Source organism: Callithrix jacchus, chromosome 5, assembly GCF_049354715.1.
Source record: "Callithrix jacchus isolate 240 chromosome 5, calJac240_pri, whole genome shotgun sequence".
NCBI classification, from domain to species: domain Eukaryota; kingdom Metazoa; phylum Chordata; class Mammalia; order Primates; family Cebidae; genus Callithrix; species Callithrix jacchus.
This window is the reverse complement of record NC_133506.1, coordinates 90953455-90975659: the sequence shown is the minus strand read 5'-3', so window position 1 is coordinate 90975659 and position 22205 is coordinate 90953455. Positions and strand designations below refer to the sequence as shown.

General features: G+C 46.6%; 1 long non-coding RNA gene across 1 annotated transcript; it reads left to right on the top strand.

The window, feature by feature from the left end:
* The first annotated feature begins 7549 nt into the window (after window positions 1-7549).
* On the top strand, window positions 7550-21498 carry LOC144582615 (uncharacterized). The gene is made up of 2 exons (XR_013535672.1): window positions 7550-7665; window positions 20035-21498. It is a non-coding gene; the product is annotated as an uncharacterized LOC144582615 (long non-coding RNA).
* Window positions 21499-22205: the final 707 nt, after the last annotated feature.

Here is a 22205-nt window from a genome sequence, read left to right as displayed (position 1 = left end):
TTCTCACTATATTTTTTTCTGAAACATTTGAGAGTAAGTTGCAGACATACCACCGCTTTACCTCCAAACACTTTTTTTTTCTTGAGATAGGGTCTTGCTCTGTTGCCCAGGCTTGAGTGCAGTGGTATGATCATGGCTCACTGCAGCCTCAACCTCCTGGGCTCCAGCAATTTTCCCACCTCAGCCTCCCAAGAAGCTGGGAGTACAGGCGGGTGCAACCACGCCCAGATAAGTTTTGTTTTTTGTTTTTGGGGGTTCTTTTTGCATAGAAGAACTCTCACTATGTTGCCCTGGCTAGTCTCGAACTCCTGAGCTCTCAAACTCCGGCCTTGGCCTCCCAAAGCAGTGGGTTTATAGGCATGAGCCACCACATGCAGCCTCTAAACACTAAACAAGGAATTTTGTGGGAACATAACCACAGTAAGATGATTAAAATCAGAAAATTCACCTTCATACAACACTATTTGCTAACCTGTAGACTTCTTTCAGATTTTGCCAATTACCCCAATCATGTTCTTTTTAAAAAATTTCAAACCACATGTTGCATTCTGTGGTCATGTCTTTTTGGTCCTCTTCAACTTGGAAAGATTTCTCAGGCTGGCCCTGACTTTCACAGCCTTGACTTTATATATATATATATATATATATATATATATATATATATATATAATTTTTTTTTAAATTGCATTTTAGGACATTTTTGAGGAGTTGGTTGTTCTTCAGAATGTCCCTCAGTTTTGGAACATCTGTTGCTTTTCTCAGGACTAGATTCCATTTGTGCGTTTGGGACAGGAATACACTGGAAGTAATGCTGTTCTCTTCTCATGGCATCACAGCAGGAGACCTGTGATGTCAGTGTGTCCTGATATGCAGGATGTTAATTTTGATCATTGGTTAAGATGGTGTCTACCAGCTGCCTTCAAAGCAAAGTTAATATTTTTTCTTTGTAAAATAAGTATTACGTACCTGGGTACATGGCTCATGCCTGTAATCCCAACACTTTGGGAGGATAAGGCAGGAGGATTACCTGAGGTCAGGAGTCAAGACCAGCCTGACCAACACGGTGAAACAACCCCATGTCTACTGAAAAAAATACAAAAATTAGGCCGGGTGGCTCATGCCTGTAATCCCAGCACTTTGGGAGGCCAAGGTGGGCAGATCACCTGAGGTCAGGAGTTCCAGACCAGCCTGACCAACATGGAGAAACCCTATCTCTATTACAAATATGAAATTAGTGAGACATGGTGGTGCATACCTATAATCCCAGCTACTCAGGAGGCTGAGACAGGAGAATTGCTTGAACCCTTGAGGCAGAGGTTCTGGTGAGCTGAGATAGCACCACTGCACTGCAGCCTAGGCAACAAGAGTGAAATTTCATATAAAACACACACACACAAATCAAAATTAGCCTGGCAGCCAGGTTACATAGCTCACACCTGTAATTCCAGCACTTTGGGAGACTGAGGTAGGCTCATCATGAGATCACGAGTTCAAGACCAGCCTGGCCAGCATGGTGAAACCCCCTCCCTACTAAAGATACAAAATATTTGCTAGATATGGTGGCACATGCCTGTAATCCCAGCTACTTGGGCAGCTGAGGCAGGAGAATCACTTAAACCCAGGAGGCGGAGGTTGCAGTGAGCTGAGATCACGCCATTGGACTCCAGCCTGGGCGACAGGGTGAGACTCTGTCTCAAAAAAAAAAAAAAAAAAAAAAAAAAGCCTAAGCCTGGTGCCTGTCCCCAGCTACTCAGGAGGCTGAAGTGGGAGAATCCTTTGAACCCAGGAGGCAGAAGTTGCAGTGAGCAGATTGCACCATTGCACTCCAGCCTGGGAGACAAGAGTGAAAATCCATTAAAAAAAAAAAAAAAAAAGAATAAGTGTGAAACACTTTGAGACTGTAAATAAGTGTGTAATCCTCCAACTTTCACCCAAACCTTTTAGCATTCCTTGATGATTCTTGCATGAATCATTTATGATGATGATTGGCCAATAGTGATATTATAACACTTTTATTTTCTTTTCCTTGGAAGATTGAAATTCAGAATGACATGAAAACAAACACTGTGAGAAAAAAAAAGAAAGAAAACAAAAATCCAGACACATGGTGTTTATTTCCATGAACAGGATATGAATAAAAATAATTTACCAATTAGGAAATCTCTTTTTGGCCAGGCGTGGTGGTTCCCGCTTATAATCCCAGCACTTTGGGAGGCTAAGGAGGGCAGATCTCCTGAGGTCGGGAGTTCGAGACCAGCCTGACCAACATGGAGAAATCCATCTCTCCTAAAAATACAAAATTAGCCAGGCATGGTGGCATGTTCCTATAATTCCAGCTACTCGGGAGGCTGAGGTAGGAGAATTGCTTGAACCCGGGAGGCGGTGGTTGTGGTGAGCTGAGATTGCGCCATTGCACTCCAGCCTGGGCAACAGCCAGACTCTGTCTCAAAAAAAAAAAAGAAAGAAATTTGTTTTTGAACACAAAGCATGTGTCAAGTTGTGCCAGACCTTAAGATTCGAAAGTAAATTAGTCCATGGCCTACCACTGTAAACACGCCTGATCTCAGAAATTAAGTAGGGTCAGGCCTGGTTAGTACTTGGATAGGAGGCTAACAGGGAATACCAAGTGCTGTAAGCTAAAAAAAAAAAGTAAATGAGATATCCGAGTTATCAGGGAGCACACTTGTTTAACAGAGGACACGTGAATAAACAACACAGTAAGGGCTACTTCTGGAACCAGGTTCCTTATATAGCAGGGTCTGGGGCTCTGCCGTGGAGTGGTGTAAGATGACACACTTTCTTTGTCTTGGAGCTATTTGCATACATTGAGAAAGATAAGTTGCTTTCTGGGAGGCAAAAACTTGAATCCTATATATTACTGATGTGTCTGAGGAACTTGGGTGCGCAGGCAAGAGCAAGATTGCAGGAAAGTACTATAGAAGCCTTAAAAAAGATCTCACTTTAAACAAAGAGTTGGTTGGGTGAGTCAACTACCCTGGCCTAAGACCCTCATAGCCCTGGCTTGGGGACGTCCCACCTGATATCATGTCAAACATGAAATATACCCACAGCTCATGTTATCTCATGTTATATTAATTGATGTGTGTATATATTAGTTTTATATAAGATGAGGGCTTTTTTTGTTTGGTTTGGGTTTTTTTTTTTGAGACAGAGTTTCACTCTTGTTGCCCAGGCTGGAGTGCAATGGCACAATCTCGGCCCATTTGTACTTTTAGTAGAGACAGGGCTTCTCCATGTTGGTCAGTCTGGTCTCGAACTCTTGATATCAGGTGATCCGCCCACCTCAGCCTCCCAAAGTGCTGGGATTACAGGCATGAACCACCAAGTCTGGCAAATTTGCCCATTTAAAGTGCACAACTCAATGGTCTTCAGTATAAAGAGTTGTGCAACCATCACTACAATCTAATTTTAGAACATTTCATCACTTCAGGAAGGCATTTTTATGCCCATTTAAAGTCACTCTCCATCCTTCCTCCAGCCCCTGGCGCCCCCAGTCTAACTTTTTGTCTCTATGGATTTGCCTTTTACGGACCTTGCATCTAAATGGAATTATACAATATGTGGTCTTTGAAGATTTCTTTCCACTTTGCCTAATGTTTTGAGGTTCATCCATGTTGTAGCATGTATCAGTACTCCATTTTTTTTTTTTTTTTGAGACAGAGTCTCTCTCTGTCTCCAGGCTTAAGTGCAATGGCGAGATCTCAGCTCACTGCAACCTCTTCCTCCTGGCTCACCCTCCCAAGTAGCGGGTATTATAGGCATGCGGCACCCCGCCCAGCTAATTTTTGTATTTTTAGTAGATACTGGGTTTCGCCATGTTGGCCAGGCTGGTCTTGAACTCCTGGCCTCAAGTGATCTGCCCGCCTTGGCCTCACAAAGTGCTGGGATTACATGGGTGAGTCACCACGCCCAGCCTGAAGCTGTAATTTTAGATCAAAGATCATAGATAGGCCAGGTTCAGTGGCTCATGACTGTAATCCCCACACTTTGGGAGGCCGTGGCAGGAGGATTACTTGAGGCCAGGAGTTCAAGACCAGCCTGGGCAACACAGGGAGACCCTGTATCTACAAATTAGCTGGGTATGATGGCATATGGCTGTGGTTCCAGTTACTTGGGAGGCTGAGAGGTGGGAGGATCACTTGAACCTGGGAGGTTAAGGCTGCAGTGAACCATGATCACACCAGTGAAACCCAGCCTGGGCAACAGAGCAAGACCCCATTTCCAAATATATATATATACACATATATACATATATATCATACATACATAGGCCAAAGTCAAAACCAGGGATGCAAAAGGGAAACAGATCAGGAACCAAGTATCAGGATCAGGATCCAGAAAGGCAGGATTACAGCAGAGACATTAAAACCAGGACCTGGCCAGTGTGGTGGCTTAATGCCTGTAATCCCAGCACTTTGGGAGGCCGACGCAGGTGGATCACCTTAGGTCAGGAGTTCGTGACCAGCTTGGCCAGCATGGTGAAACCTCGTCTCTACTAAAAATACAAAAAATTAGCCGGACATTGTGGCGAGCACCTGTAATCCCAGCTACTCGGGAGGCTGAGGCAGAAGAATCGCTTGAACCTGGGAGGCAGAGATTGAAGTGATGCCGTGAGTTGAGATCACACCACTGCACTCCAGCCTGGGCAACAAGAGCAAAACTCTGTCAAAAAAACAAACAAACAAAACAGGACCATAGTAAAAGTGAGACACTGGAGATGGAAAACCAAAGATAACGTTGTAACTGGGAGCCTAGCTCATCTTGCAGTTGAATTTAGAGGCAAATTGGGTGATTTTTCCACTGGCTGACCTTTTGAAAGTTCCAGACATGCTCTCCCAAAGGCACTAAGTTCTGTATCCCAGAGAGGTGGGCTCATGGCACGGCCAATCTCAGAGTTGGTGCTTGGGACAGCTCCTGACACAAGGCACTCCTATAAATGAAGAGTCAAGCAAGCAGCACATGTTTGTTGAAGGTCTACTCTGCGCCTCTTGTGGCAACACATATACTTGGAGGCAGAGGCTACTATCAGAATATAAATTGTACTCTCAGGAAGCTGAGAAGACAGTTGGCTTAGAAACTAGCTTAGAACATTTCCAAGTTTGACACAGGGCCAGGAGCTGTTAAGCCTCAACCACAATGCAATCAAGCACCAGCTCTAACCCACAGGCACATGTCCAGCTCGGCTAATAAATGGAAAAGTCAGGATTAAGATTCAAGTTTTTTAGCCTGGGCAACAATGACAACAAAAAATGAGCAGTTTATAGTGGTGCAGGCTTGTAGTCCTAGATACTCAGGAGGCTGTGTCAGGAGGACCGCTTAGAGGCTGCAGTGAGCTATGATTGTGCTACTCCACTCCAGCCTGGATGTCAGAGCAAGACTCTGTCTCTAAGAAAACCAAAATAAAAATAAATACCTGTAATCCCAGCACTTTGGGAGACCGAGGCGGGTGGATCACGAGGTCAAGAGATCGAGACCATCCTGGTCAACATGGTGAAACACCATCTCTACTAAAAATACAAAAAATTAGCCAGGCATGGTGGTGCATGCCTGTAATCCCAGCTACTCAGGAGGCAGAGGCATGAGAATTGCCTGAACCCAGGAGGCGGAGGTTACGGTGAGCCGAGATCGTGCCATTGCACTCCAGCCGGGGTAACAAGAGCGAAACTCTACCTCAAAAATAAATAAATAAATACATAAATAAAATTTAAGTTTTCTCGGCTGGGCATAGTAGCTCACGCCTGTAACCCAGCACTTTGGGAGGCCGAGGCGGGCAGATCACCTGAGGTCAGGAGTTCAACACCAGCCTAACCAACATGGTGAAACCCTGTCTCTACTAAAAATACAAAAATTAGCTGGGCCTAGTGGTGGGCATCTGTAATCCCAGCTACTCGAGAGGCTGAGGCAGGAGAATTGCTTGACCCTAGGAGACAGAGGTTGCAGTGAGCTGAGATCATACCACTGCATTCTAGCCTGGGTAACAAAGCGAGACTCCATCTCTAAAATAGAGAGGTTGGATAGATAGATAGAATTTAAGTTTTTCTACTCAAATGTGGGGCTTTTACATTCATATCATAGGATGCTCAGAGGGACAGTGGAAAGAGATGAAAAGGACTGAGCTTGATTATTTCTTTCTTTTTTTTTTTTTTTGAAACAGAGTCTCACTCTGTTGCCCAGGCTGGAATGCAGTGGTGTGATCGTGGCTCACTGCAACATCCACCTCCCAGGTTCCACAGACTCTCCCGCCTCAGCCTCCTGAGAGGCTGAGACTACAGGTGCGCACCACCATGCCTGGCTAATTTTTGTATTTTTTTTAGTAGAGACGGGGTTTCACCATATTGGCCAGGCTGGTCTTGAACTCCTGACCTTGTGATCTGTCCACCTCGTCCGCCCAAAGTTCTGGGATTACAGGCATGAGCCACCTCGCCTGGCCAGAGGAGAAAGGAAGGGGAAGAATCAGAGAACAAAGAAACCCCAACACATTCCTCTGTACAGGGTTCCAAAGACCCAAGCTATGGGCCCTGCCCCTTGCTGGGGAGCTTCATAGTTAGACCAGGGATTTCCCAAGAAGGTGATACTATGCCCTAAGGGGGTCTTGAAATCTGCAGGGACATTTTTGGCTTTCACAATCAATGGGGAACGCTACCATTAAATGGTCAGAAACCAGGAATGCTAGGCATCCTGCAGTATGTGGTGTAGGACAGGACTTTCCAGTGCCCACATTGGATATTGATGGAGGCAAAAATTTTATCATGGAGGCCGGATGTGGTGGCTCATGCCTGTAATCTCAACAGTTTGGGAGGTTGAGGCGGGTGGATCACTTGAAGTCAGGAGTTTGAGACCAGCCTGGCCAACATGGCGAAACCCTGTCTCTGCTAAAAATACAAAAATTAGCCAGGCATGGTGGCATGCACCTGTAGTCTCAGCTATTCAGGAGACTGAGGCAGGAGAATCTCTTGAACACAGTAGATGAAGGTTGCAGTGAGCTGAGATTGTAGCACTGCACTCCAGCCTGGGCCACAGAACAAGACTCTGTTTCAGAAAAAAATAAATAATTTGACCTGGCACGGTGACTCAGCCTATAATCCCAGCACTTTGGGAGGCTGAGGTGGGTGGATCACCTGAGGTCTGGAGTTCAAGACCAGCCTGACCAACATGGAGAAAACTCATCTCTACTAAAAATACAAAAAATTAGCCTGGCGTGGTGACCCATACCTGTAATCCCAGCTTCTGGGGAGGCTGAGGCAGGAGAATCACTTGAACCTGGGAGGTGGAGGTTGCAGTGAGCCAAAGTCGCACCACTGCACTCTAGTCTGGGCAACAAGAGCGAAACTCCGTCTCAAAATAAATAAATAAAGTTATCTATCATGGCCGTGGTTTTTTGTTGTTGCTGCTGTTTTTTGTTGTTTGACAGGGTCTCACTCTGCTGCCCAGGCTGGAGTGCAGTGGTGTGCTCAGCAATCTTCCCAAGTAGTTGGCATCACTGGTACACACCACCACACCTGGCTAATTTTTTCTTGTGTTTTTTTGTAGAGCTGGGATTTCGCCATGTTGCTCAGGCTGGTCTCAAACTCCTGGGTGCAAGTGATCCACCTTCCTTGGCCTCCCAAAGTGCAGGGATTACCGGCAGAAGGCACCAGGCCTCATGTAGGTGTTTATGATGATCTTGGTTGTGATGGTTAATTTTATGTGTCAACTGGACTGGCTTGAGGGATGCCCAGATGGCTTGTAAAATATTAGTCTGGGTGTCTCTGGAAGAGATTAACATTTGACTCAGTAAACCAAGAAAAGAAGATCTGGCTTCAATGAACGTGGTGGGAGGCGGGGGGCAGTGGGGCCATTATCCAATATGTGCAGGGCCCCGAATAAAACAAAAAGGCCAAGGAAGTGAGAGTTCTCTCTCTTCTTGAACTAGTACATTCATCATTCTCCTGCCCTTGGACATCATAGCTGCTGGTCCCTGGTTCTTAGACCTTTGGCCTTGGACCGGGACTGAATGACACCACCAGCTTTCCCGATTCTCCAGCTTGCAGATAGCATATTGAGTGAGCCAGCTCCCCTAACAAATCTTTTACGTCTCTCTAAATATATCCTGTTGGTTCTATTTCTCTAGAGAACTCTGACTAAATATATCAGTCCAGAACCTAACTCTACTCTGCATACAAGCATTGAGTATTGTAGCACATTTTATTTTATTTTATGTCTTTTGAGATGGAATCTCGCTCTGTTGCCCAGGCTGGAGTGTAGTGGTGCAATCTCGGCTCACTGCAACCTCCGCCTCCCGGGTTCAAGTGATTCTCCTGCCTCAACCTCCAGAGTAACTGGGACTATAAGTGTGCTCCACCATGCCAAGATAATTTTTTATATTTTTAGTAGAGATGGAGTTTCACCATATTGGCCACGCTGATCTTGAACTTTTGACTTTGTGATCCGCTCTCCTCAGCCTCTCAAAATGCTGGGATTACAGGCGTGAGCCACCACTCCCAGCCTTATTTTATTTTATTTGTGTATTTATTTGAGACAGGGTCTCACTCTGTCACCCAGGTTGGAGTGCAGCGGTGCGATCATGGCTCACTGCAACCTGTAGCTACCAAGCTGAAGTGATCCTCCCACCTCAGCCTCCTGAGTAGCTGGGACTGCAGGCATGTGCCACAACAGCCAGCTAATTTTATTTTTTTAGAGACAAAGTCTTGCTTTGTTGCCCAGGCTGGAGTACAGTGATGCAATCTTGGCTCATTGCAACCTCTGCCTCCCAGGTTCAAGTGATTCTCCTGCCTCAGCCCCTCAAGCAGCTGGAATTACAAGCGTGTGCCATCATGCATGGCTAATTTTTGAATTTTTAGTAGAGACAAGGTTTCAGTATGTTGGCCAGGCTAGTCTCGAACTCCTGACTTCAGGTGATTCTCCTCAGCCTCCAAAAGTGCTGAGATTATAGGTGTGAGCCACTGCATCCAGCTAATTTTTGTATTTTTTTGTAGAGACAGAGTTTCTTTGCCTCTGAACTTTTATTGGCCTCCTGCTCCCAAAGGGTCCCCTGCTTCTGCTGGCTTCATGTCTCAGAACTTTGGTGTCGTTGATCTCAGACACCACTTTGCCATCCACTATCCAGCGACAGTGGATGGTTTGCATGGAGTTGCTGCTGTCCAGGGCATCACCAAGATTCGAGTCCTCACCATTGTCCAGCAGGCGGCGACAGGTGGCGATCTCGGCCTCCAGCTTGACCTTGACGTTAGCAGGTCCTTGTACTCCTGGTCCTGGTGCTGCCCCTCTGCCCGGGAGACAGGCTTTCACTCTGTTGTCCAGAGTGGTCTCAAAATCCTGAGCTCAAGCAATCCACCTGCCTCAGCCTCCCAAAGTGTTGGGTGAGCCACCATGCCCAGATGAACTTTTTTTTTTTTTTAGATAGTTTCACTCTTGTTGCTCAGGCTGGAGTGCAATGGGGTGATCTCGGCTCACTGCAGCCTCTGCCTGCTTGGTTCAAGCAATTCTCTTGCCTCAGTCTCCCGAGTAGCTGGGACTACAGGCACTATTGTATTTTTAGTAGAGATGAGGTTTCATCATGTTGGCCAGGCTGGTCCATAGCTGGGCACAGTCATCTGGGTACTTCCTATGTCTTCTAGTGCAGCCATGCCCAAGCAGTTCCATATTGAAATTTTGCATTCTATTTATTTTAATATAAATCAACTTTCATTTATTTCTTCTTTGTATTGTGGAGGTTTGTTTTTTGAATTAAGCGCATAGGTGCATTATTTTCTATATTAATTTCTTTTTCTTTTTTTTTTTTTTTTTTGAGACAGAATCTCGCTCTTTCGCCCAGGCTTGGAGTGCAGTAGTGCAATCTCAGCTCACTGCAACCTCCAACTCCGGGGTTCAAGTGATTTTCCTGCCTCAGCCTTCTGAGTAGCTGGGATTACAGGTGCGTGCCACACCCAGCTAATTTTTGTATTTCTAGTAGAGATGGGGTTTCACCATGTTGGTCATGCTGGTTTCAAACACCTGACCTTGTGATCCACTCGCCTCAGCCTCCCAAAGTACTGGGCTTATAGGTGTGAGCCACCGTGCCTGGCCAACAATTTCTTTTTTTTTTTTTTTTTAATCTTCAACTTTTGTTTTAAGTTCAGGGGTATGCGTGCAGGATGTGTGGTTTGTTTCACAGGTAAACGTGTGCCATGGTGGTTCGCTGCACACATCATCCCAGCACCTGAGTATTAAGCCCAGCATCCATTAACTGTTCTTCCTGATGCTCTCCCTCCCCCACAGGCTCCTCCCTCCCATTAATTTTATTTCAGGAGAACAGAGAGAGTATTACAAAATGTTTGGTTAAAAAGAAGGTAATAGATGCGATCCAGCTGAAAATGACTGAGCGGACAAGGATCTGGCTGCAGCCACCATCCCCTTCTCATTTGGTGTTGCTTTGGATCAGATCTTACTCTTTAGGAAACAGCTACTTTTACACACTAATTAGCATTCGGTGTGTATTTGGTTTAGAGAAAGGCCAGCAAAAAATCATCCAGGAGCCAGGCACAGTTGCTCATGCCTGTAATCCCAGCACTTTGCAAGGTGGAGGTGGGAGAATTGTTTGAGCCCAAGAGTTCAAGACCAGCCTGGGCAACATGGTGAAACCCTTCTCTACAAAATAAATACAAAAACTACCCAGGCATGGTGGTGCACTCCTGTAGTCCCAGCTACTTAGGAAGCTGAGGTGGGAGGATGGTTTGTACCCAGGAGGTTGCATTGAGCCTGAGATTGTGCCACTGTACTCCAGCCCGGTGACAGAGGGAGACCTTGTCTCAAAAAAAAAAAAAAGTGGATCACCTGAGGTCAGGAGTTCGAGACTAGCCTGCCCAACATGGTGAAACCCGTCTCTCCAAAAATTAGCCGGGCATGGTGGTGGGCGCCTGTAATTCCACCTACTGGAGAGACTAAGGCAGGAAAATTGCTTCACCTGGGAGGCGGAGGTTGAAGTGAGTTGAGATCGCGCCACTGCATTCTAGCCTGAGTGACAAGAGCAAAACTTATCTCAAAGGAAAAAAAAAAAAAGCAAAATAGCAAAGCAATTACCTTGAGCAGGCAAAGGGTAGCTCCTTTGTCCCACATCCCTTGTGGGCGTAAGCAACCTACACTTCCTGGGTCATAAGTAGCAGGGAGCACCCAGCCACAGAGGCTGCCCAATATGAACTAGAGTGGCTCCATCTTGAATAGGGGATAGGGGTTGGGTAAAACGAGGCTGAGACCTACTGGGCTGCATTCCCAGGAGGTTAGGCGTACTTAGTCACAGAATAAGATAGGAGGTCAGCACAAGATCCAGGTCACAAAGACCTTGCTGATAGAACAGGTTGCGGCAAAGAAGCTGGCCAAATCCCACCGAGACCAAGATGGCGACAAGAGTGACCACTGGTCGTCCTCACTGCTCCTTATACACTAAGTATAACTAACGCTTTGGCATGTTAAAAGACACTCCCAGCAGCGACATGACAGTTTACAAATGCCATGGCAACATCAGCAGGTTACCCTATATGGCCTAAAAGAGGGAGAAATCCTTAATTCTGAGACTTGCCCACCCCTTTCCCAGAAAACTCATGAATAACCCACCCCTTGTTTAGCAGATAATCAAGAAATAACTATAAGTATCCTTAGTCCAGCAGCCCAAGCTGCTGATCTGCCTGTGGAGTAGCCGTTCTTTATTCTTTTACTTTCTTTTTTTTTGAGACAGAGTCTCCCTCTGTCACCCAGGCTGGAGTGCAGTGGTGCAATCTCAGCTCACTGCAACCTCTGCCTTCCAGGTTCAGGCAATTCTCCTGCCTCAGCCTCCCGAGTACCTGGGATTACAGGTGCGTGCCACACCCAGCTGGGATTACAGGTGCGTAGCTGGGAATACAGGCATGTGCCACCACGCCTGGCTAATTTTTTATATTTTTATTTTATTTTTATTTATTTTTGTGGTTGTTGTTTTTTATGTAAAGACAGGGTTTCACTATGTTGGCCAGGCTGGTCTTGAACTCCTGACCTCAGGTGATCCGCCCGCCTCGGCCTCCCAAAGAGATTACAGGCATGAGCCACCACGCCCGGCCTTTTGTGTATTTTTAGTAGAGACGGGATTTCACTGTGTTAGCCAGGATGGTCTCGATCTTCTGATCTCATGATCCACGCGCCTCAGCCTCCGAAAATGCTGGGATTATAGGTGTGAGCCACCACACCTGGCCTCCTTTACTTTTTTAACAAACTTGCTTTTACTTTGTGGATTCTCCTTGAATTTTTTATTGTGCAAGATCCAAGAACCCTCTCTCGAGGTCTTGTTTGGGACCCCTTTCTGGTGTTAAAGCAAACTAAATATGCCCTGAGAAGGACTCTTCTATGTTTGAGTCCTTGTGGATGAACTACAACCTAGCTTAATAGGTAGCCAAGAGGCAGGTGTGATCACTCACACCTGTAATCCCAGCATTTTGGGAAGCTGAGGCGGGTGGAATGCCTGAGGTCAGGAGTTCAAGACCAGCCTGGCCAACATTGTGAAACCTTGTCTCTACTAAAAATACAAAAAATTAGCTGGGCAGAGTGGTGGGCGCCTGTAATCCCAGCTACTAGGGAGGCTGATGCAGGAGAATCGCTTGAACCCAGGAGGCAGAGGTTGTGGTGAGCTGAGATCGTGCCATTGCACTCCAGCCTGGGCAACAAGAGTGAAACTGTCTCAAAAAAACAACAAAAAATCCTGTAATCCCAGCACTTTGGGAGGCCAAGGTGGGCGGATCACCTGAGGTCAGGGTTTGAGACTAGCCTGACCAAGAATGAGAAACCCCATCTCTACTGAAAATACAAACTTAGCCGGGCATGGTGGCACATGCCTATAATCCCAGCCACTTGGGAGGCTGAGGCAGGAGAATCACTTGAACCTAGAAGAAGGCAGAGGTTGCAGTGAGTCGAGATGGCACCATTGCACTCCAGCCTGGGCGACAGAGTGAGACTCCGTCTCAAAAAAGAAGGTAGACAATATTGAAAACCTAATCTAGGAGTATGCACCTGTAACAATAGCTAAGTCTTGGCCAATTCCTGCGGCCTTACTTAACCATTCATACACTGCTGAGTGTTCAGACTCCCTTTAAATAAGGCAGACAGCGAGGTGTAACCAATCCAGCTGTTCTGTACCTCACTTCCAGTTTCTGCAGTCATTTCCCTTTCTTTGTCTATAAACCTTCTTCCACCACGTGGCTGTACTAGAGTCCCTGAATCTGCTGTGATTTGGGGGCTACCCAATTTGCAAATTACCTTGATCAATTAAACTCCATTAAATTTAATTCAGCTGAAGTTTTTCTTTTATCACTGATAACAACTGCACAGAGAACAGCTGCAGACACCAAATGGAACTGAAGACGACAATGCCTGCCTGGGAAGGTGTCGGGTTGGAGGATGCTGAGTAGAAGAAGGGATTCAGGTGGTGGGCAGGACGAGGGTGTCTTTGAATGCAAATAGTCACTGCCAGGCTGGACACGGTGGCTCATGCCTGTAATCCCAACACTTTGGGAGGCCGAGGCGGGCAGATCACTTGAGGTCCGGAGTTCGAGGCCAGCCTGGCCGACATGGTGAAACCCCATCTCTACTAAAAAATACAAAAATTAGCCAAACGTGGTGGCACGCACCTGTAATCCCAGCCTACTCAGGAGGCTGAGTTAGGAGAGTCAATTGAACCTGGGAGGCGGAGGTTGCGGTAAACTGAGATTGCACAATTGCACTCCATACTGGGTAAGAGAGCAAGGCTCTGTCTCAAAAAAAAAAAAATTTTTTTTTTCGCAGAACAACTTCAACATGGTCCATGAAAATAAAAAAATTAAAAGCCAGGTGCGGTGGCTCACACCTGTAATCCTAGTACTTTGGGAGACTGAGGAGGGCAAATTGCCTGAGCTCAGGGGTTCTAGACCAGCCTGGGCAACATGGTGAAACTCTGTCTCTATTAAAATACAAAAAATTAGCCGGTGTGGAGGCATGCAACTGTAATCCCAGCTACTTGGGAGGTTGAGGCAGGAGAATCACTTGAACCTGAGAGGCAGATGCTGCATCACACCACTGCACTCCAGGCTGGGTGACAGAGCGAGACTCCGTCTCCAAAAAAGAATAGACATTGCCCTCCCCCTTTCCCTGGATGGTATCTCAGAAGATTTGCCCATTCTCTTGGGCATTCATTATGGTTTTCCAAGGGCCACAGCAGGTCCTCCCTTCTGCAGTCCCATGATGATGAGGACTTCTCAGTAGTCCTATTCATTCCACTCCATAAAAGTTCTTGCCTTGCCTAGCATAGTGGCTTCATCCTGTAATCCCAGCACTTTGGGAGGTGGAGGCAGGTGGATCATGAGGTGAGGGGTTTGAGACCAGCCTGGCCAATAAGGTGAAACCCTGTCACTACTAAAAATACAAAAAATTAGCCAGGCATGGTGGCCTGCAGCTGTAGTCCCAGCTACTCGGAAGGCTGAGGCAGGAGAATCGTCTGAACCCGGGAGGTAGAGGTTGCAGGGAGCAGAGATTGTGCCACTGCACTCCAGCCTGGGTGACAGAGGGAGACTCCATCTCAAAAAAAAGGAAAAAAAAAGTGCTTCCCTAGGTAAATTATCCCCCGGGAATCTTCAGGCCTCCCACTTCTTGCCGATTCAGGACTGCCAACCCACCCTTTCAAATCCTGGCTTTGGATTTGATGTTTCAGAGCTTTCCTTGCTTCCTTGTTTGCCTTTCCCGAGACTCAACACCAGTTCGCCTTTGCATCGTGACCCACAGCATAGGCCTGACCCACCCTCACTGGAGAATCAATTTCACTGTGTTCCATTGCTTCATAACTGCTGACCAATCATACCTCTTTCAAGCCCAGACCTGACTCCCAAGCTCCTGGCCTGGGCTAGAATCCAAGGTCCTATTTTCCAAGGAGAAGAGGTTGGACAGTTTTCCCAGCTGCTGCCTTGCTGAAAGCAGAGCCTCATACCCTGTACTCTGACCTCATCAGTCCCGTAGTTGGCATTACTCGTCTCTCAGAGGTTGAGAGAGTTGGCATTACTCATCTCTCATCACCAACATTTTTATTTTTTACATTTGAAAAGAAATTAAGAGCTTCCAGTGTTTAGAATCTACTTCCAAGAGGAATAGCCCTGTTGGAAAATCTAAATTAGCCATTTGGGCAGTTTACCTATTTATTCTGCAAAGTCCTCTTTTTTTTTTTTTTTGAGATGGAGTCTCACTCTGCCACCCAGACTGTAGTGCAGTGGCGCAATTGTGGCTCACTGCAACCTTGGCCTCCTGGGTTCCCAAGTGATTCTCCTGCCTCAGCCTCTTGAGTAGCTGGGATTATAGGCATGCACCACCATGCCCAGCTAATTTTAGTATTTTAGTGGAGATGGGGTTTCACCATGTTGGTCAGGCTGGTCTTGAACTCCTGACCTCGTGATCTACCCACCTCAGCCTCTCAAAGTGCTGGGATTACAGGTGTGAACCACCGCACCCAGCCCAAAGTTCTCTTCTTTAGGGCACTTCTTGAGTTTGTACTGAGCCATTGAATTTCAAAGCCTGTGGTAGGATCTAAGATTATATTCAAGATATCACTCTAACCTTATACCTCAAACACAAACCAACGAAACCCCAGCCATTTTCTAGGTGTACAATCTACTAAATCCATTAGAATTCTGAATACAATTCCATTTTTTTTCTTTTGATAATTTAGAAAGTGTCTAGAGCATTGTATCATACCATGGATTTTCTGGCAAATAATAGGTTCATTCTCTCTTGCCTTTAAGCCGTCTTCGACTTTGGATTCTCGTCCCCATTGATCACCTTTCCCTACAGAAATGATCAAGCTATAGTTCCCATCCTTGTCCCTCTCTGTGTCTTGCAAATTTCACAAGTCTCTGGTGTCAAAAGCATTTTTTTTTTTTGAGACAGTTTCACTCTTGTCGCCCAGGCTGGAGTGCAATGGCGTGATCTTGGTTCACTGCAACCTCCGACTCCCGGGTTCAAGTGATTCTCCTGCCTCAGTCTCCTGAGTAGTTGGGATTACAGGTGTCCAACACCATGCCCAGCTAATTTTTGTATTTTTAGTAGAGATGGGGTTTTACCATGTTGGCCAAGCTGGTCTTAAACTCCTGACTGCAGGTGATCCACCCACCTCGGCCTTCCAAAGTGCTGGGACTACAGGCATGAGCCACTGCACCGGCCCAAAAGCATGTTGATGGCCCAGTCACTGCTGCTCTCACAAAGGAGCCAGCTAGGTTTCTGGAGCTCCATCCTTCCTGGCTTACCCAGGGAGATGAGAGTAAGCTCTGGTTTCAGTGATGTGTGGGACGTCTTAGGGTAGGAAGAGGCTTGACTTGGAGCTGCAGCTGGTTTGTCCTAGTGTATTTAAATCGAACATTTGTGGCCCAGTGAGGTGGCTCACGCCTGCAATCTCCACAGTTTGAGGGGATGAGGTGGGCAGATCACCTGAGGTCTGGAGTTCTAGACCAGCCTGATCAACATGGAGAAACCCCATCTCTACTAAAAATACAGTATTAGCCAGGCATGGTGGTGCATGCCTGTAATCCCAGCTACTCGGGAGTCTGAGGCAGAAGAATCGCTTGAACTGGGAAGACAGAGGTTGCAGTGAGTCGAGATCGTGCCATTGCACTCCAGCCTGGGCAATAAGAGTGAAACTTCATCTAAAAAAAAAGAAAAAAATCAAACATAAGTTGCCTTGATTAATTTTCTTCTAAAACCCTCTCCTGTCTGGACTGCATAGGAGATTTATATTCTTTCTATTAACACAGCTTTGAGCCTGTTTCTTGTAAATGAACCTGCTCTGCTCTGTGCCTAGCATGTGAGCCTGCCTGTTTTCCTTGCCTGAGGCTGCATGACAGAGCATCCCACCTCAACTGACAGCCGTTGCTGGCAGACCCAAATGGACAGGAGGTTTCTTGGCGCCTCGAGGGGTGGGAGCAGGATGAAAATTTAGCTCACCCAGCCTAATTACAATTAAGATTATTACTTATGTCTCCATGCCCAGCCTAATAGGCTGGGAGAGCCCGAGGAAGTGAAATTTGCTAGTTCTTTAAATATTGAGTCAGCCAGGTATGACCTAAATAGTAGATCTCTATTAAATAGAACTTTCATTACAAAACAACACCAATAACAATAACAGCAAATCTGTATTTCCAGTCTAGGTATTATTACCTAGGTTAGGTAAGATAACCAAGTTTACTGTACAGACTTGACGGGGCTGCATTTGGAATATGTGCAACTCCATAACCACCCTGATGTTCCCATTTCCAGGCCATCAAGTTCAAGCTGAAATCTGAGAATTCATGTCGGGAAAGCCCATGACTGCCTGTTGAGAGATTTTGTAAAATCGAACAAAGTACATCCTGACAGATATTTAGATATGGCACTACAGGCCATTGTGACAAAAGGAAATCATGAAACTATATTTTTCAAATCACTTTTTTTTTTTGAGACGGAGTCTCAGTCTGTCACCCAGGCTGGAGTGCAGTGGCACAATCTCGGCTCACTCAACCTTCACCTCCCGAGTTCAAGCGATTCTCCTGCCTCAGCTTCCTGGGTAGCTGGGACTACAGGCCCCCGCCACTGTGCCTGGCTAATTTTGTATTTTTAGTAGAGATGGGGGTTTCACCATGTTGGCCAAGCTGGTCTGGAACTCCTGACCTCAAGTGATCTGCCCGCCTCAAAGTCAGGAGTTCAAGACCATCCTGGCTAACACGGTGAAACCCCGTCTCTACTAAAAATACAAAAATTAGCTGGGCATGGTGGCTCACACCTGAAGTCCCAGTTACTTGGGAGGCTGAGGCAGAATTGCCTGAGCCCTAGAGGTGGAGGTTGCAGTGAGCTGAGATCGCACCACTGCACTCCAGCCTGGGCAACAGAGCAAGACTCCAACTCAAACCCAAACAAACAAACGAAAAGACCATTGAAGGGAAAATGATAATACGATAATACAAAGGGCAATTGTGATCCATCTGGCTTAGGTTTGTCATGGTTTCTTCCCCAGAATCCAGGCCCAATCAAAGTCTGTAAACAGCACATAAAACTGTGTTACCTGCCCTTCTGTCATTCACCATTCCAGGGAACTGCCTGCTGGGCACAGGCGTTTACAGATGAAAAGTAAAGCACAGATGAATAGGTGAAGCACAGGATTCTGGGGAGGGTGAAACTACTCTGTGGGATACTATAACATGGATCCGTGCATGTCAGGCTACATTTGTCCAAGCCCATAAAGTAGGACAGCAAGAGTGAACCTTAATGTAAACTATGGGCTTTGGGTGATGATGATGCGCAGGCCCATCGATGGTAATGTTTCTGGAAAGGGGTCCTGATTTACACCCCAAGAGACGGTTCTTGGATCTTGCCCAAGAAAGAATTTGAAACCGGCCGGGCACTGTGGCTCACGCCTATAATCCCAGTACTTTGGAAGGCTGAGACTGGCAGATCACTTGAGGTCAGGACTTCGAGACTAGCCTGGTCATCATGGCTAAACACCGTCTCTACCAAAAATACAAAAATTAGCCAGGTATGATGGTGGGCACTTGTAACCCCAGCTACTCAGGAGGCTGAGGCAGGAGAATGGCTTGAACCCGGGAGGTGGAGGTTGCAGTGAGCCAAGATCAAGCCACTGCACTCCAGCCTGGGCGACAGAGCAAGACTCCATCTCAGAAAAAAAAAAAGAAAAAGAAAGAGAGAGAAAGAATTCAAAGCCAATCCATAGAATAAAGCAAAAGCAAGTTAATTATGAAAGTAAAGGAATGAAGAATGGCTATGCCAGGCCGGGTGTGGTGGCTCACACCTATAACCCCAGGCTCATGCCTGTGTAATCCTAGCACTTTGAGAGGCCAAGGAGGGCAGATTACTTGAGGTCAGGAGTTCTAGACCAGCCTGATCAACATAGCGAAACTCAGTCTCTACTAAAAATACAAAAATTAGCCAGGCATGGTGGCAGGTGCCTCTAAATCCTAGCTACTCAGGAGGCCGAGGCAGGAGAATCGCTTGAACCTGGGAGGTAGAGGTTGCAGTGAGCCGAGATGGTGACATTGCACTCCAGCCTGGGGGACAGAGGGAGACTCCATCTAAAATAAAAATAAAAATAAAACAGTGCTGAAGCAATTAAAATACAGCACATAAAGTTTAAAAAAAAACCTTTTTTTAAGGTGATGCCTTGCTCTGTCACCCAGGCTGGAGTGCAGTGGCGTGATCTCAGCTCACTGCAGCTTCCACCTTCCTGGTTCTAACAATTCTCCTGCCTCAACCTCCCAAGTAGCGGGGATTACAGGCATCTGCCACCATCCCCAGATAGTTTTTGCATTTTTAGTAGAGATGGGGTTTCACCATGTTGGCCAGGATGGTCTTAAACTTCTGACATCAGGTGATCCAATTGCCTCAGTCTCCCAAAGTGCTGGGATTACAGGTGTAAGCCACCGTGCCTGGCTGAAAGTCAAATGTTTAACTTGCTGATTTGATGAGATTTTTGTTTTGTTTTGTTTTTGAGACAGTCTTGCGCTGTCTCCAGGTGCCAAGCTGGAGTACAGTGGGGTGATCTCGGCTCACTGCAACCTCCGCCTCTTGGGTTCAAGCGATTCTCCTGTCTCAGTCTCTGGAGTAGCTGGGACTACAGGCGCGTGCCACCACGTCCAGCTAATTTTTGCATTTTTTAGTAGAGAGGGGGTTTCACCATGTTGGCCGGGATGGTTTCTATCTCTTGACCTCGTGATCCGCCTGCCTCGGCCTCCCAAAGTGCTGGGATTACAGGCATGAGCCACTGTGCCCAATGATTTGATGAGTTTTAAGGAAATTTAGATAATGGATATCAAATTTGTATTGAGTTTCCATCCAGTAAACATAGCTGGACCTCATTTGTTAAATTATTAACTTTTTTTTGTGGAGGGGCATACCTCTCAGCAGAAGCTAGACCTCATTCTTGCTGTTGACTGAACTTTGTCTCAAAGTGCCTAGGACCCAGATCAACGTAGGACACACATCCTAACCTTTTCCCTGCTTTTCTCCCCCAAGTGCCCAACACCAGCCGGCTTCCTGCTTCGACAGACCAAGTTCCATCCACAGGGGGGCAGCCCTATCCCAACCCCCAACTCGTTTTCTGCTCCAGGAGCCCTCTTCCAAAGGCTGAAAGAGCTGAGACTGACCTCTCAGCCCTGCTACAGCTGGAGTATGGGTATGTGGCCTGAGCCTGGCCAATGGGTCCTGGAGGGGAGCTTCTGGGAAAGAGTTCCCCAAGTGCAAGGACGCTCATGGAGGAAATCACTTTCTTGGCTAGATTTGTGCTTATCTGCGATGCCTGGAACTGCTCAACCATCTTTTGACAGCAAAGAGGGATGCTGCTGACATGCTGAGTGTGGCCAAATGCATAGTTGGGAAGTTGGGAAGCACCTCGGTCTTCAGTGTCATGGTTGAGCCCCTGCATTTAACCCGGAACCCACGCCTCTGCCTTTGAACCTCTGATTATGTGAAATCATACATATCCTTACCGGTTAAGCCACTGGCTCCCAAACTTCTAGTCTCAAGACCTCTTTAAGCATTTAAAAATTATTGAAGACCCCAAGAATCTTTTGTTTATGAGAACTATCTTTATGCTAATAGAAACAACATGTTTTTATTAAAAATTTGTCGTATTTTCCAGGCCGAGTGCGGTGGCTCACACCTGTAATCCCAGCATTTTGGGAGGCCGAGGCGGGTGGATCATGAGGTCAAGAGATCGAGACCATCCTGGTCAGCATGGTGAAACCCCGTCTCTACTAAAAATACAAAAAATTAGCTGGGCATGGTGGCGCGTGCCTGTAATCCCAGCTACTCAGGAGGCTGAGGCAGGAGAATTGCCTGAACCCAGGAGGCGGAGGTTGCAGTGAGCCGAGATGGCGCCATTGCACTCCAGCCTGGGTAACAAGAGCGAAACTCCATCTCAAAAAAAAAAAAAATTGTCGTATTTTCCAAAAGAAAAATAGATTAACGGCTGGGCGCAGTGGCCTCACGTGGAGGCCAAGGTTGGGGTCACTTCAGGCCAAGAGTTCAAGACCAGCCTCGTTCCTGGCCAACATGGCAAAACCCCGTCTCTACTAAAAATACAAAAATTAGTCGAGCGTGGTGACATGCACCTGTAATCCCAGCTACTCGGGAGGCTGAGCCAAGAGAATCACATAGACCCAGGAGGCGGAGGTTGTAGTGCCACAGTACTCCAGCCTGGGTGACAGAGTGAGACAATGTCTCAAAAAAAATAAAAAAGATTTGCCAGAAAGTAGAATGACAATTGACAGGAGCTGAAAGGTGGGAAGAATGGGGAATTGCTTGATGGGTACAGGGTTTCTGCTGGTGAAGATAAAAAATGGTCTGGGGCCAGGCACAGTGGCTCATGCCTGTAATCCCAGCACTTTGTGAGGCTGAGGAGGGCGGATCACCTGAGGTCAGGAGTTGAAGACCAGCCTGACCAACGTGGTGAAACCCCATCTCTACTAAAAATAAAAACTTAGCTGGGCAGTGTGGCATATGCTTGTAATCCCAGCTACTCAGGAGGCTGAGGCAGAAGAATTGCTTAAACCCAGGAGGCGGAGACTGCGGTAAACCAAGATCATGCCATTGCACTCCAGCCTGGGCAACAAGAGTGAAACTCTGTCTCAAAAAAAAAAAAAAATGTTCTGGGGATGAATGGAGATGATGGGCTGTACAGCAATGCGGATGTATTTTGTGCTACATCCACTGTACACCCAAAAGTGGTTGAAATAGTACATTTTCTGTTATGTGTGTTTTATCACAATAAAAAATAAGTCTTGCAAATGTACATACTTGAATCATTACAAGTAACAGATTACCTCTGATATAGCTCAAAACTAGAGAGGCTTTACCTCTACTAAGACACCAGTATTTTCAGGCTGGGCACAGTGGCTGACACCTGTAATCCCAGCACTTTGGGAGGCCAAGGCAGGCAGATCACCTGAGGTCGGGAGTTCAAGACCAGCCTCACAAGCATGGAGAAACCCCATCTCTACTAAAAATACAAAATTAGTCAGACATGGTGGCACATACCTGTAATCCCAGCTACTTGGGAGGCTGAGGCAAGAGAATTGCTTGAACCTGGGAGCAGAGGTTGCAGTGAGCCAATCAAGTCATTGCACTCCAGCCTGGCAACAAGAGTGAAACTCCATCTCAAAGAAAAAGAAAATTCCAGCACTTTG